Below are 12,227 nucleotides of genomic sequence, written 5' to 3'. Positions count from 1 at the left end.
AAGCTCACACACACACCCCCTCACAATTATTACTTTAAACGCAGGAATATAACGTATCACTATACAACCATTAATCTTAACCCGGTATACTATTAAACAAACATAAAATTCCACAACTCGAGTCCTTATCATATCATCGAAAACACTATAGCATATAGGTTTTCATTACTCCAAATTCCATACATTCCACTATTGTCCAACCCTGCAATAGCTTTCGCTTATGCCTTACGGGCAGATGCCTAGGCTTCCAATTCCACTAGGATCCTTTAGTCCAACCCTGCGCAGCTTTCGCCGCGTCTGACAGGCAGACTTATACAGTGGGACTCTAACCCACTGTGTGGGACTCTAACCCACTCCCAAGTGGGACTCTAACCCACTTTCCTAGGGTGGGACTCTAACCCACTCCTAGTACAAAAGAAGTGTCTTACCAAAATCCAGGGAACGTCACGAAGAGCCTTACGGATCGGGGATCGATGGGTATCCCTGAGAAATCCTCGGTGCCGGCTGGAACCAATCAGGTCCCCGACTCCTCCGGTCTCTCTCAGCGAGGTCCCATCTGGGTCGCCAGAAACTGTTACCGAAAAACTCGGAATAAAACTTATCAACACCAATTTGATGTAGATAAACAGACACTTCTTTATTGACGGCCGGGTGCGCGGGTGAATCCTTTCACCAACGACGCACACCATGCACCAAAATCATACATCTTATATAGAACTCATTCATACATAGTCATTATGTATTCATGCATAAACATAACAATTCCTGGAAATCATTATCATACTCTCCTCCTATTTCCGATTCTGCGCAGTAGAGTCCAGAAACACCTGGAAATGGGTCTGGGGTGTAATGCGAGTCGGTGGTTAATGAGTCGGTGGTCGCGATCTCCCCCTGTCGGAATTACCTATTGCTTGAGGACACTGTTTCTTGGCTTAAACTTACATGTTGCTTCAGCCGATTTCCCCATTTTCCCATTAATTTGGATTCTGACATCTCTCTGCATTCTTTCAGGTTATTAAATACCTTATATGTAAGATTATCTTGAATCGTAAGCCTGTTATCTATAGTTCTAAATGTTCCTACTAGGTGATTCTGACCAGTTCTTTCGGCCTTGGTACAGGGCTGTACAAGGGAGTTCGTAGTAGCCTTGGTTCCTGTATAGAGTGCAAATGCAGCATATGATTTTTACTAAATATCTTCTATATTCCTATTAAAACTAAACAAATTAATACTAATCTATATTAAATCAATAACATATCAAATCAGTAACATTTCCCCCCTTTGAAAGTGTTGAAAATCATTTCAACACTTTCACATCATCTTGCAGCACTCTAAACTGCAGTATTTGCTTCAGTACACCTTGGTGGTGCACTAGGACTATACCCTGGTAGAATAGTCAGAACCTCTCTCATGATCATGCGATTAACTGCAATTTTATTGGCAAACTGTTTCTTTAAACAGTTATAAAGCAGCGTGATCATCAGAAAGACAATTAGTAACAGAAACAGAGTTTTAATTATAGATTGTAACCAAAAACTCAGATTCCATCCTAGCCCTTTAAAAAGTTTTCCCAGCCAATCTTCTGACATATCTTCTCGGATCTTTTCTGTTTCTTTTTCAATTTTACCTAGTAAATCTAAACCGTGTTCTACATCCTGAGTGACATTTGGGATGTGAATACAGCAGTGGTCCACAGTGTCCTTGAGATATCCACATACTCCATGTTCTTTAAGTAAGAGCATATCCAGTGCCATCCTATTTTGTAAAGTCATTCTAGAAGTTGCCTGCAGCTGCATGTTTAATTCTTTGAACCCCTTCCTTGTTACATTTGCCAATTTTTCTACCTGTCCTGTCAATTGATACAGCCATTCCCTATTTCTATACGAGGCTATGGGATTCAAAAGAGATTCAAGAGCCCAACCAATTCTTACTCCTGTTGATGGCTCGTTCCATACATCATCATCATCATGTCTCAGATCTCTTGGTTCGTTTTAATTTTAGATTTTCCAAGAGTCCCCTAAATGCTGATTTCTTCCAAATTGGGCACAATGTAGGCATGCCTAAAGTAACCTGTCTCACCTTACCATCTAATGGTAGCTGAGTTGTCCAGGTTCCGTCACTCAATGCCCAAACTAGATGTCCCGGACTTTGAAGGGTAGTTTTCCTGCAACTGAACAAGGTTCCTCTTCTAGGTGTGTATGCACTGGTTAAATTAAGATTATTTTTAAGACCTCGACAATAACAGCCAAATTTTAAAGCCGCCGCCAAAGGAGGAATTCTCTGAATTAGTAAATCAGTATTGCTGCAATCATACACCTTTTCACACTTCCACCATGACACTAGTTTGTCTTCCTTTGTCCTCAGTGAAGTGCTTTCATCGTTCACTGAGGGTAGGACCGCGAACTCTTTTCCCTCCCAAGTAAAACACCAGGGGGTTCTAGCCATGTACTGAAACTGAGAAAATATAGACATAGACCATACCAAGTCCCACTGCTCCTCCTTCTGTATATCTTGTCCCGGTTTACTACACTGCCATTCCATGATAATTCTGCTTTCATTGGTTTTAATCTGTACATCATAAGAGCACCACCCTAACAACCCCTGCTCTGGACCTACTCCCAACCCTAATCCTAAAAGAGACGTTGGTGTAAACCGATGATTCAATAATTTTAGGCACTCTGCCTCTCTGCCTATTGTTTTCCATTGTTTTCTGATAACCTTTATTTGTTCAGACCATTGAGTCACTGGCCTTTGCTCACAGTAAGTGGATTCGTTTTTATGTTCCAGGTTGGTCAAATTCATAGTTAAGATTCCCCAAGGAATAGATTCACCTGCCGCCCTCAGTATTGGTAAACAAGTAGTAATCTGTGTGACATTCTGCAAATTGGCAAATCCCTTAATCAATCCTAACATCAGATTTTCTTCAGGGGTTTTTCTGGGAACATTAATCAATTGTTCTGTTTCTATTTGTCTTTTGTTCCTCACCACCGAACCAGTCAACACCAGTACTACCTGCCAAGCTAATACAAAGAGAATAATCACAAACTGATATGAAAAATTAGACATGTTTCAGAGTCAGTTTTAAAGTCTCTGGGTCGCGGTTAATAACCCTCCATGAAGTAGGTGCCGCCTTCACCCAAGTATAGTGTATCCAAGCATCTGATTCTGCAATCTCGATAGCAGTAAAGGTAGTCAACAGTATCTGGAAAGGTCCCTTCCAGCGTTCTTGCAGAGGTTCGGAAGTCCACGTCTTCACATAGACATAGTCTCCTGGTTGAAAGTCATGCACAGGATTTTCAAGAGATAATGGTCTGTTCCACACTATCGCGCTCCGAATTGGGGTCAAAGTTTTTCCTAAGGAAAGTAAATAGTTATACACATCTTGTTTCCCTTTTACATGCATGTTTGGATTTGGTTCTGGGGATTCATAAGGCTTTCCATACAATAATTCATAAGGACTGACTGAGGTACCACTCTTTGGTTGTGCCCTAATTCGCAATAATGCCAATGGAAGTGCCTGAGGCCATTTCAAATTAGTTTCTTGACAGATTTTACTTATTTGTCTCTTTAAGGTCTGATTCATTCTTTCTACTTTTCCACTGGATTGTGGCCTCCATGAAGTATGTAAGTCCCAAGTGATACCCAAAATTTTGCTAACATTTTGAACTATTTCAGCAACAAAGTGTGGTCCTCTGTCAGAGGAAATTCCAATAGGAACCCCAAACCTTGGAATTATTTCTCGTAGTAACCACTTTACTACCTCTTCTGCTTGTGTGGTGTGACAGGGAAAAGCTTCCGGCCATCCTGTAAAAGTGTCAACCCCCACCAGAATGTATCAATATCCGTTCTGCTTAGGTAATTCTGAAAAACCCACTTGCCAATAATCTCCAGGTTCAGTACCAGATTTTAGTCTACCCATTTGGACTCTTTTCTTGATCACTGGATTATTTTTCAAACACACCTTACATTTTGCAGTTATCATTTTAGCCAAACTTAACATCTTAACTGATACCACTTGTTTTTGTAAAGAAGCCACTAATGCTTCTGCTCCCCAATGACATTCTTGATGTCTGGTTTGAACTATTTCTCTCATTAGAAAGGGTGGAACTACTACTTGTCTAGTAGGGGTTACCCACCACCCAGCCAAATTTTTCTTAGCATTTAATAATTGACGCAACCTGTCATCTTCCTCCGAATATTTTGGTTGTTCCCTAGGAAGGGTTATTGTTTTGGAGGGAATTAGTGCCATCTGAAATGCTCGCTCCTTTGCTATTTTTCTTGCCGTTCGATCGGCAAAATTATTTCCGGCGATTTCCTTTGTGTTTCCAACTCGATATGCTTTACAGTGCATGATTGCTACCTGATCTGGTTTTTGAACTGCTCGTAATAATTGTAAGATTTCATTTTGGTGCTTAATATTCGATCCCTGGGAGGACAATAATCCTCTTTCTTTCCACAAAGCTCCATGGACATGTACTACCCCATAAGCATATTTAGAGTCTGTCCAAATATTTACTTTCTTTTCTTCACTTAGTTCTAGAGCTCGAATTAAAGCAATAAGTTCTGCTTTCTGAGCTGATGTAGTACTCGCCAGTGCTCTTGCTTCTATAACTGTGGTGTCTGTTGTTACCGCATATCCAGCGTATCGGACTCCTTGTTCCATAAAACTGCTGCCGTCTGTATAACAATTCCCAGTCTGGTTGTGCCAATGGTACATCCTTCAAATCTTCTCGGCTGGAATAAACATACTCGATAGTAGCCAAGCAGTCATGCTCCAGCTGTCCTTCTTCCTGTGTGGAACTTAAAAACACTGCAGGATTTACCAGGGTAGTTGTTTTTAAGATCACGTCATCTTGTTCAGTCAGCACTACCTGGTATTTCATCATCCGGCTCGGAGATAACCAATGTCCCCCCTTTTGTTCTAAAACAGTTATCACCATGTGTGGGACATAGACTGTTATCGTTCTTCCCAAAGTCAATTTCCGAACTTCTTGTATGAGCATTACTGCTGCAGCTACTGCTCGGAGGCAGTTTGGCCACCCTTTACTCACTGTGTCCAGTTGTTTGGAAAAGTATCCGACTGGTCGTTTCCAGTTTCCTATCTTCTGAGTTAGCACCCCCAGTGCTAGGCGTTGTCTCTCGTGAACAAACAACTGAAAATCTTTGGTTAGGTCCGGGAGTCCTAAAGCCGGTGCAGACATTAAGGCACGCTTTAACTCTGTAAAAGCCCTTTGTTGTTGTGGGCCCCACACAAAAGGAGAGTTCTTTTGGGCCTCATACAATGGCTTAGCTATTAGACCACAGTTCAGGATCCAGAGACGACACCACCCTGTCATTCCCAAAAACGCTCTGAGCTCATGGATATTTTTCGGCTCAGGTATACTGCAAATGGCTTCTTTACGATCTTTTCCTAATTGCCGCTGTCCTTTTGAAACCTCAAAGCCCGAGTATATAACAGTCTGACATGTTATTTGGGCTTTCTTCCTGGATACTTTGTACCCATTCAGTCCCAGAAAATTCAAAAGGTCAATAGTTACCTGTATGCAGGTAAACCTCTCTTCCGTAGCAATCAGTATGTCATCCACATATTGTAGAAGTAAATGTCCAGGCCTTGGTTTGTCCTGTCTCCAGATCTCAAGCTCTCTTGCCAGCTGATTTCCAAAGATTGTAGGGCTATTTCTAAATCCTTGGGGTAGTCTTGTCCATGTTAACTGCATCTTTCATCCAGTTTGTGGATTCTCCCATTCAAAGGCAAACAGTTTTCTGCTTTCCTTCTCCAAAGGTATACAAAAGAAAGCATCTTTCAAATCAAGCACTGTAAACCACTCATGAGTCTCCTTTAATGCTGTTAACAATGTCTAAGGATTTGCCACTACAGGATATATGTCCTTGACTATTTGATTTACTGCTCTCAAGTCTTGCACCAATCTATATTCACCTGAGGGTTTTCTGACTGGTAAAAGAGGAGTGTTATACTCAGATTCACACTCCTCCAAAATTTTATACTCTAAAAATTTATCAATCAGCTTCTTCAGCTCCTGTCTAACCTCTGGTTTGATTGGATATTGTTTAATTTTTACCGTCCCTGCATCTTCTTTTAGATCTATTTTTACAGGCTCTGCTAATTTCGATTTACCAGGGATGCCTGTGTCCCATACTGTAGGGATTACTGCCGAATCCACCTCTGGTGGAATTTCTTGCTCCTTCACCTTTTCTTGTATCATTAAGATCTCTCCTGTTTTCGACTCAGGTATTTTCAAGAAAAGTTCTCCTTCCTCAAAAACAATTTGTGCATTCAATTTAGATAACAAATCCCGTCCTAACAAGGGTATCGGACATTCTGGTACATACAGGAATTCAGGTGTAATTATTTTATTTCCAAACTTCAAATCCAGGGGTTGCAGGAATGGCCTATTTTCTTCTCTCCCTGTTGCTCCTACTATATTTGCTGTTTCGGTTCCAATTTTTCCTTTACAAGTATTAAGCATCGAGAACGTCGCTCCCATATCCACTAAAAATTTAACTTCTTTTTCTCCCAGCTTTATTACAACCAGAGGTTCAGCTGGGCTCCCCTCCGGTCCCCGTCAGTCATCTAAAACCATTGTCCTGGCTATCTCCTGGTGAATATTCCCAGTTTTAGGACACTCTCTTTTCCAATGTCCTTCCTCTCTGCACAAGGCACATTGATTCACTCCCAAGGGGGTGTTAAAATTCCGATTGCCAAAATTCATAAATCCTCCCCTTCCACTGGCTCCTCGTCCTCTCCCTCTACCTCTTCCTCTGCCTGCTGTTCCTGTCATTACAGCCAATAATCTATTTTCTCTGGTTTTTCTTTCCTCTTTTTCCCTGTTGTTATAAACTTTCCATGCTGCCTCCAGCATTTTATTCAAACTTCTCGAGTCCTCTCCCTCAAGCTTTTGAAGTTTCTTTCTTATATCTGGTGCCGATTGTCCGATAAAGATCAGAGCCAGTTGGATTTGAGCTGCCTCTGTCTCTACCCTCAAATCAGTGTATTTTCTGGCTGCTTCTTTCAGTCTCTCCAGGAATGCAGAGGGAGATTCATTCTTATCTTGTCTCACCTCATATAATTTGGACCAGTTCAAAGATTTAGGCATAGCATGTTTAACCCCATAGAAAACCCATTTCTGATACCGGCTCAGTCTTTCTCTGTGTTCCACAAGATTTGGATTCCACTGCGGGTCCCCAGACGGAAAATTCTGCTCTAATGTTCCACGCACTGTCCCACTCAATACAGCCACTTCTGCCTGTGCTTTGCCAGCCTTTAATACCATCTGCTTTTCTGTATCATCCAGCAAGTTATCCAGGATCACCTGCAAATCACTCCAATCTGGATTCTGCGTCCTAATTATAGTGTCTACCACTCTGCCTACCCGCTCAGGATCTTCTCTATATATCCCTGCTGCCTGCTTCCAAGCCATCAAGTCTGTGACAGAAAAAGGCACTTTCACATATACTGGCCCATCATTTCCAACTCCCTGCCGCAGGGGAGCGATTGTTTGTGTTGGCTGTTGAGTTCTCCGAGAAATAGGGGTATACATTACAATGTCTGATGGTCCTTCCCCCACATCCTCTATTCCGCTACTGTCTGGTTCCCCCACCTGTTCCCTGTTCTCTTGGCTTTTGATTCCTTTCTCTCCTAAGAGGGGATATATCTAACTCTGGTCCTTCATCCTCTTTGGGAGTTATTTTCTTTAAACACTCCTTTTCATGGGTACATTCAGAACAACACTTTTTCACCTTCTTATCATCAGAAGTCATGGCCATTACCAAATTATCTTTACTAGTTATCTTACATTCTTCCTGCCAATCCATTCTTCGTCTTAAATAAAAGAATAAATCTACATATGGTACTTCACTCCATTTTCCTTCCCTCCTGCAGAACAGCATTAACTGCAGGATGGTGTCATAATTCAATGTCCCATGCACAGGCCATTTCTCCTGACTCTCCAGTGTATACAAAGGCCACCAATGATTACAATATCCAATCATCTGACTTTTTCGTAAATCCTCATGTAAATCTCCCCAGTGTGCCAATAAACATCCTAACGGGGAGTTTTTCGGAATTTTATCATTTGCAGCCAAATTGCCCACACTTTTACTCTTAAACAAACGAGTTAACTTAGATGCCATGGTTACTCACTTCACAGTATAATATACAATCACTCAAATCTGCCGCTTCGTTCTTCTCCGGCTGCACCTCTCACAAGATAACAGAACCGCGGATCCGAACTCCACACTCGCTTCGTACTTATTTGTACGTCTCAAGCTCACACACACACCCCCTCACAATTATTACTTTAAACGCAGGAATATAACGTATCACTATACAACCATTAATCTTAACCCGGTATACTATTAAACAAACATAAAATTCCACAACTCGAGTCCTTATCATATCATCGAAAACACTATAGCATATAGGTTTTCATTACTCCAAATTCCATACATTCCACTATTGTCCAACCCTGCAATAGCTTTCGCTTATGCCTTACGGGCAGACGCCTAGGCTTCCAATTCCACTAGGATCCTTTAGTCCAACCCTGCGCAGCTTTCGCCGCGTCTGACAGGCAGACTTATACAGTGGGACTCTAACCCACTGTGTGGGACTCTAACCCACTCCCAAGTGGGACTCTAACCCACTTTCCTAGGGTGGGACTCTAACCCACTCCTAGTACAAAAGAAGTGTCTTACCAAAATCCAGGGAACGTCGCGAAGAGCCTTACGGATCGGGGATCGATGGGTATCCCCGAGAAATCCTCGGTGCCGGCTGGAACCAATCAGGTCCCCGACTCCTCCGGTCTCTCTCAGCGAGGTCCCATCTGGGTCGCCAGAAACTGTTACCGAAAAACTCGGAATAAAACTTATCAACACCAATTTGATGTAGATAAGCAGACACTTCTTTATTGACGGCCGGGTGCGCGGGTGAATCCTTTCACCAACGACGCACACCATGCACCAAAATCATACATCTTATATAGAACTCATTCATACATAGTCATTATGTATTCATGCATAAACATAACAATTCCTGGAAATCATTATCATACTCTCCTCCTATTTCCGATTCTGCGCAGTAGAGTCCAGAAACACCTGGAAATGGGTCTGGGGTGTAATGCGAGTCAGTGGTTAATGAGTCGGTGGTCGCGATCTCCCCCTGTCGGAATTACCTATTGCTTGAGGACACTGTTTCTTGGCTTAAACTTACATGTTGCTTCAGCCGATTTCCCCATTTTCCCATTAATTTGGATTCTGACATCTCTCTGCATTCTTTCAGGTTATTAAATACCTTATATGTAAGATTATCTTGAATCGTAAGCCTGTTATCTATAGTTCTAAATGTTCCTACTAGGTGATTCTGACCAGTTCTTTCGGCCTTGGTACAGGGCTGTACAAGGGAGTTCGTAGTAGCCTTGGTTCCTGTATAGAGTGCAAATGCAGCATGTGATTTTTACTAAATATCTTCTATATTCCTATTAAAACTAAACAAATTAATACTAATCTATATTAAATCAATAACATACCAAATCAGTAACACAGGGGCCTGGCCCTCGCCAGCCCGGACAAACGCCTGGCCCGCCTGCCTCCAGCCCGGCCTCCACGTCCAGTGTCCCAGTTTCGACCAGGATGGAGTTAATTTTCATTGGAGTATTTCATACCATGTGATGTCATGTGCCGCGATTGAGAGACGGGAGACAGGCTTGATGCAAGCAAAGTTCTTCTCACTTTATTACATGTAATACTCATTTTTATAGAAAATCAGAAGATGCGTGTGTTAAATTGGTTGGTTGCTATGCTTCAGAGTTCTTATCAGCGCACGCTAATTGGTAGCTAATCGGACCCAATTGATTGTTCCCAACAATTTCTGTACATCATGCAAGTTTCTAGTGTCTGTCTGTATCTGTAAGGGTTGAGGAACTATAGTCTGAGCCCTGATGCGCCAACCTAAGTACTTCCAAGGTGATATTTTTTGAATTTTTTCCGGTGCAATACAGAGGCCTGCCGAGTTGACAGCAGCTGTGACAAGGGCTGTAGCTTCCTCCATGACCTCGTGATGTTGTGTGGCCACCAAGATGTCGTCCATATAATGATATAACAAAACATTAGGTATCGTGGCTCTAACAGGACTAAGTACTTTAGCTACATACCACTGACAAATTGTAGGACTATTCTTCATTCCTTGTGGCAGCACAACCCACTGGTATCTTTGCAACGAGGCTTGCATGTTGATGCTTGGAACTGAAAAGGCAAATTTAGGAGCATCATCAAGGTGCAGTGGGATATTGAAAAAGCAATCTTTAAGATCAATAACAGTCAAACACCAATTTTGAGGAATCATAGTAGGGGACGGGAGTCCTGGTTGGAGGGCCCCCATGTCTTCCATGGCGTCGTTAATTTTTCTGAGGTTGTGGAACAAGCGCCACCTGCCGGTTTGTTTTTTAATGACAAAAATAGGCGAGTTCCAAGGACTGGTAGAAGGTACAATATGCCCTTTTGTTAATTGCTCTGTAACTAATTCTTGGAGGGCGCGAAGCTTTTCCAGTGGTAGGGGCCATTGATCTACCCAAATAGGGGTCTCGGTCTTCCATGTCAATTTAAGGGTGTCGCGCGCTTCAATGGCCCCCTCTAAAAATGGGTCCGAATGGACATTCCCCACTGGGACAGCACATCACGTCCCCACAGGATCAGAGGGACAGGTAACACAAAAGGTTTAACAGAGGCTATATGCCCCTCTGGACCTTGAATCTGAATTAATTCCACACTTTGACGGCTGTTACCAGTTCCTCCAATTCCAGCTAACGTGTAGGAAACATTATCCAGAGGCCATTATGGAGGCCACTTAGCCACAGATATTATCGTGACATCAGCTCCAGTATCAATAATTCCATTTAGTACTACTTGCTGCTCTCCACGAATAAGGATACATTGACATACGGGTCGCTTCTGAGAAATAGATTGCACCCATAGAATTTGTGGGTTCCCTGTAGACCCAAATCCTCCCCGCCTTTGATAAGATTGACTAGGAGCGGGGGAGTTCGTCCCCGCAGGAATCAATATTAATTGCGCTACACGACTACCTTTAGGTATCGTGCAGGGAGGAAACGGAGTCCATGCCATAATTTTAATTTCGTCAGTACTGTCAGAGTCAACGACCCCTGGTAATACAAAAAGCCCTGACAATGTAGTAGATGACCTTCCTAACAACAGCGCTTGTGTTTTAGGGGGTAAGGGTCCCGAGATATCTGTCGACAGCAAGTGAACTGAGCAATCAAGTAATGTTACTGTGTGAGCGGTTGCCAGGTCCAATCCTGCGCTCCCAGCTGTTGCTGGACGAAGACTTGAGGCACTGCTGCTTCCCTCCGTGAGGGCTGGAATGTCAGCTGTGGCACTTGTGTCTGCGCGCGTCGCTGCCCCGCGCTCCGCGACCAGTTTCCCTGTATCAGTTGACCCTGAAAATCATACTTAGACCGACATTGATTAGCATAATGATGCCCTTTTCGGCATCTAGGGCAAACCCCAGGGCCTTGGTGCCTAGCCCCTGCATTCATAGTCAGGCAATTCTTTTTAAAATGCCCTGATTTACCACAGACATAGCAATTTCCCAAGCTTGACGGACCACGCATGGCTGCAAGGGCAGCAGCCATGGCCTCAAATTTATGATCCACAGTGCCAATTCTATTACAAGCCTCCACCATTTCAACCAGTGTAGGATTCAGATTAGGAAGGGATTTCAGGAGCTTTTTACAATCCACATTAGCATTTTCAACAGCCAGTTTCAGCAACAGAATGTCCCGCGCTTCCACATTATCTATCTGATGCTCCAGAGCCTGCTTTAATCTATCAATAAATTGCATATAGGGCTCTCGAGGTCCTTGAGTAATAGTTGTAAAAGCTTTCTGTGGCTTCTGTGTGTCCGGGACCTTAAAAAAGGCCTTTTTCGCTTCCTCACGGATGGCTTCTAGAGCCTCCCGAGGGATATCCCGAGCCTGGGCTACCGGATCAGTGTGCTGACCCGTGCCGGTAAGATGCTCTATAGTTAAAGCAGCCACAGCTTGATTAGCATGACCCGCAAATGCACGGAGAAGTACTTGGAGCCCTCCCCTCCAGTGCGACTCCCACAACGAAAACTGAGTCGGAGTTAACAGTAATTGCGCTAAGGATTTTAAATCATGAGGAGTCATTACATAGGTATCAAAAACCAAAGTTAA

The 12,227-nt window shown here is 43.0% G+C and overlaps 1 pseudogene; it reads right to left on the bottom strand.

Annotated features, from left to right (window-relative positions):
- Positions 1 to 3,058: 3,058 nt before the first annotated feature.
- Positions 3,059 to 10,402, bottom strand: LOC141952781 (uncharacterized; annotated as a pseudogene).
- Positions 10,403 to 12,227: the final 1,825 nt, after the last annotated feature.

Source organism: Strix uralensis, chromosome 20 (assembly GCF_047716275.1).
Source record: "Strix uralensis isolate ZFMK-TIS-50842 chromosome 20, bStrUra1, whole genome shotgun sequence".
Lineage (NCBI taxonomy): Eukaryota > Metazoa > Chordata > Aves > Strigiformes > Strigidae > Strix > Strix uralensis.
The sequence above is the reverse complement of the archived record's forward strand: the minus strand, read 5'-3'. Positions and strand labels throughout refer to the sequence as shown.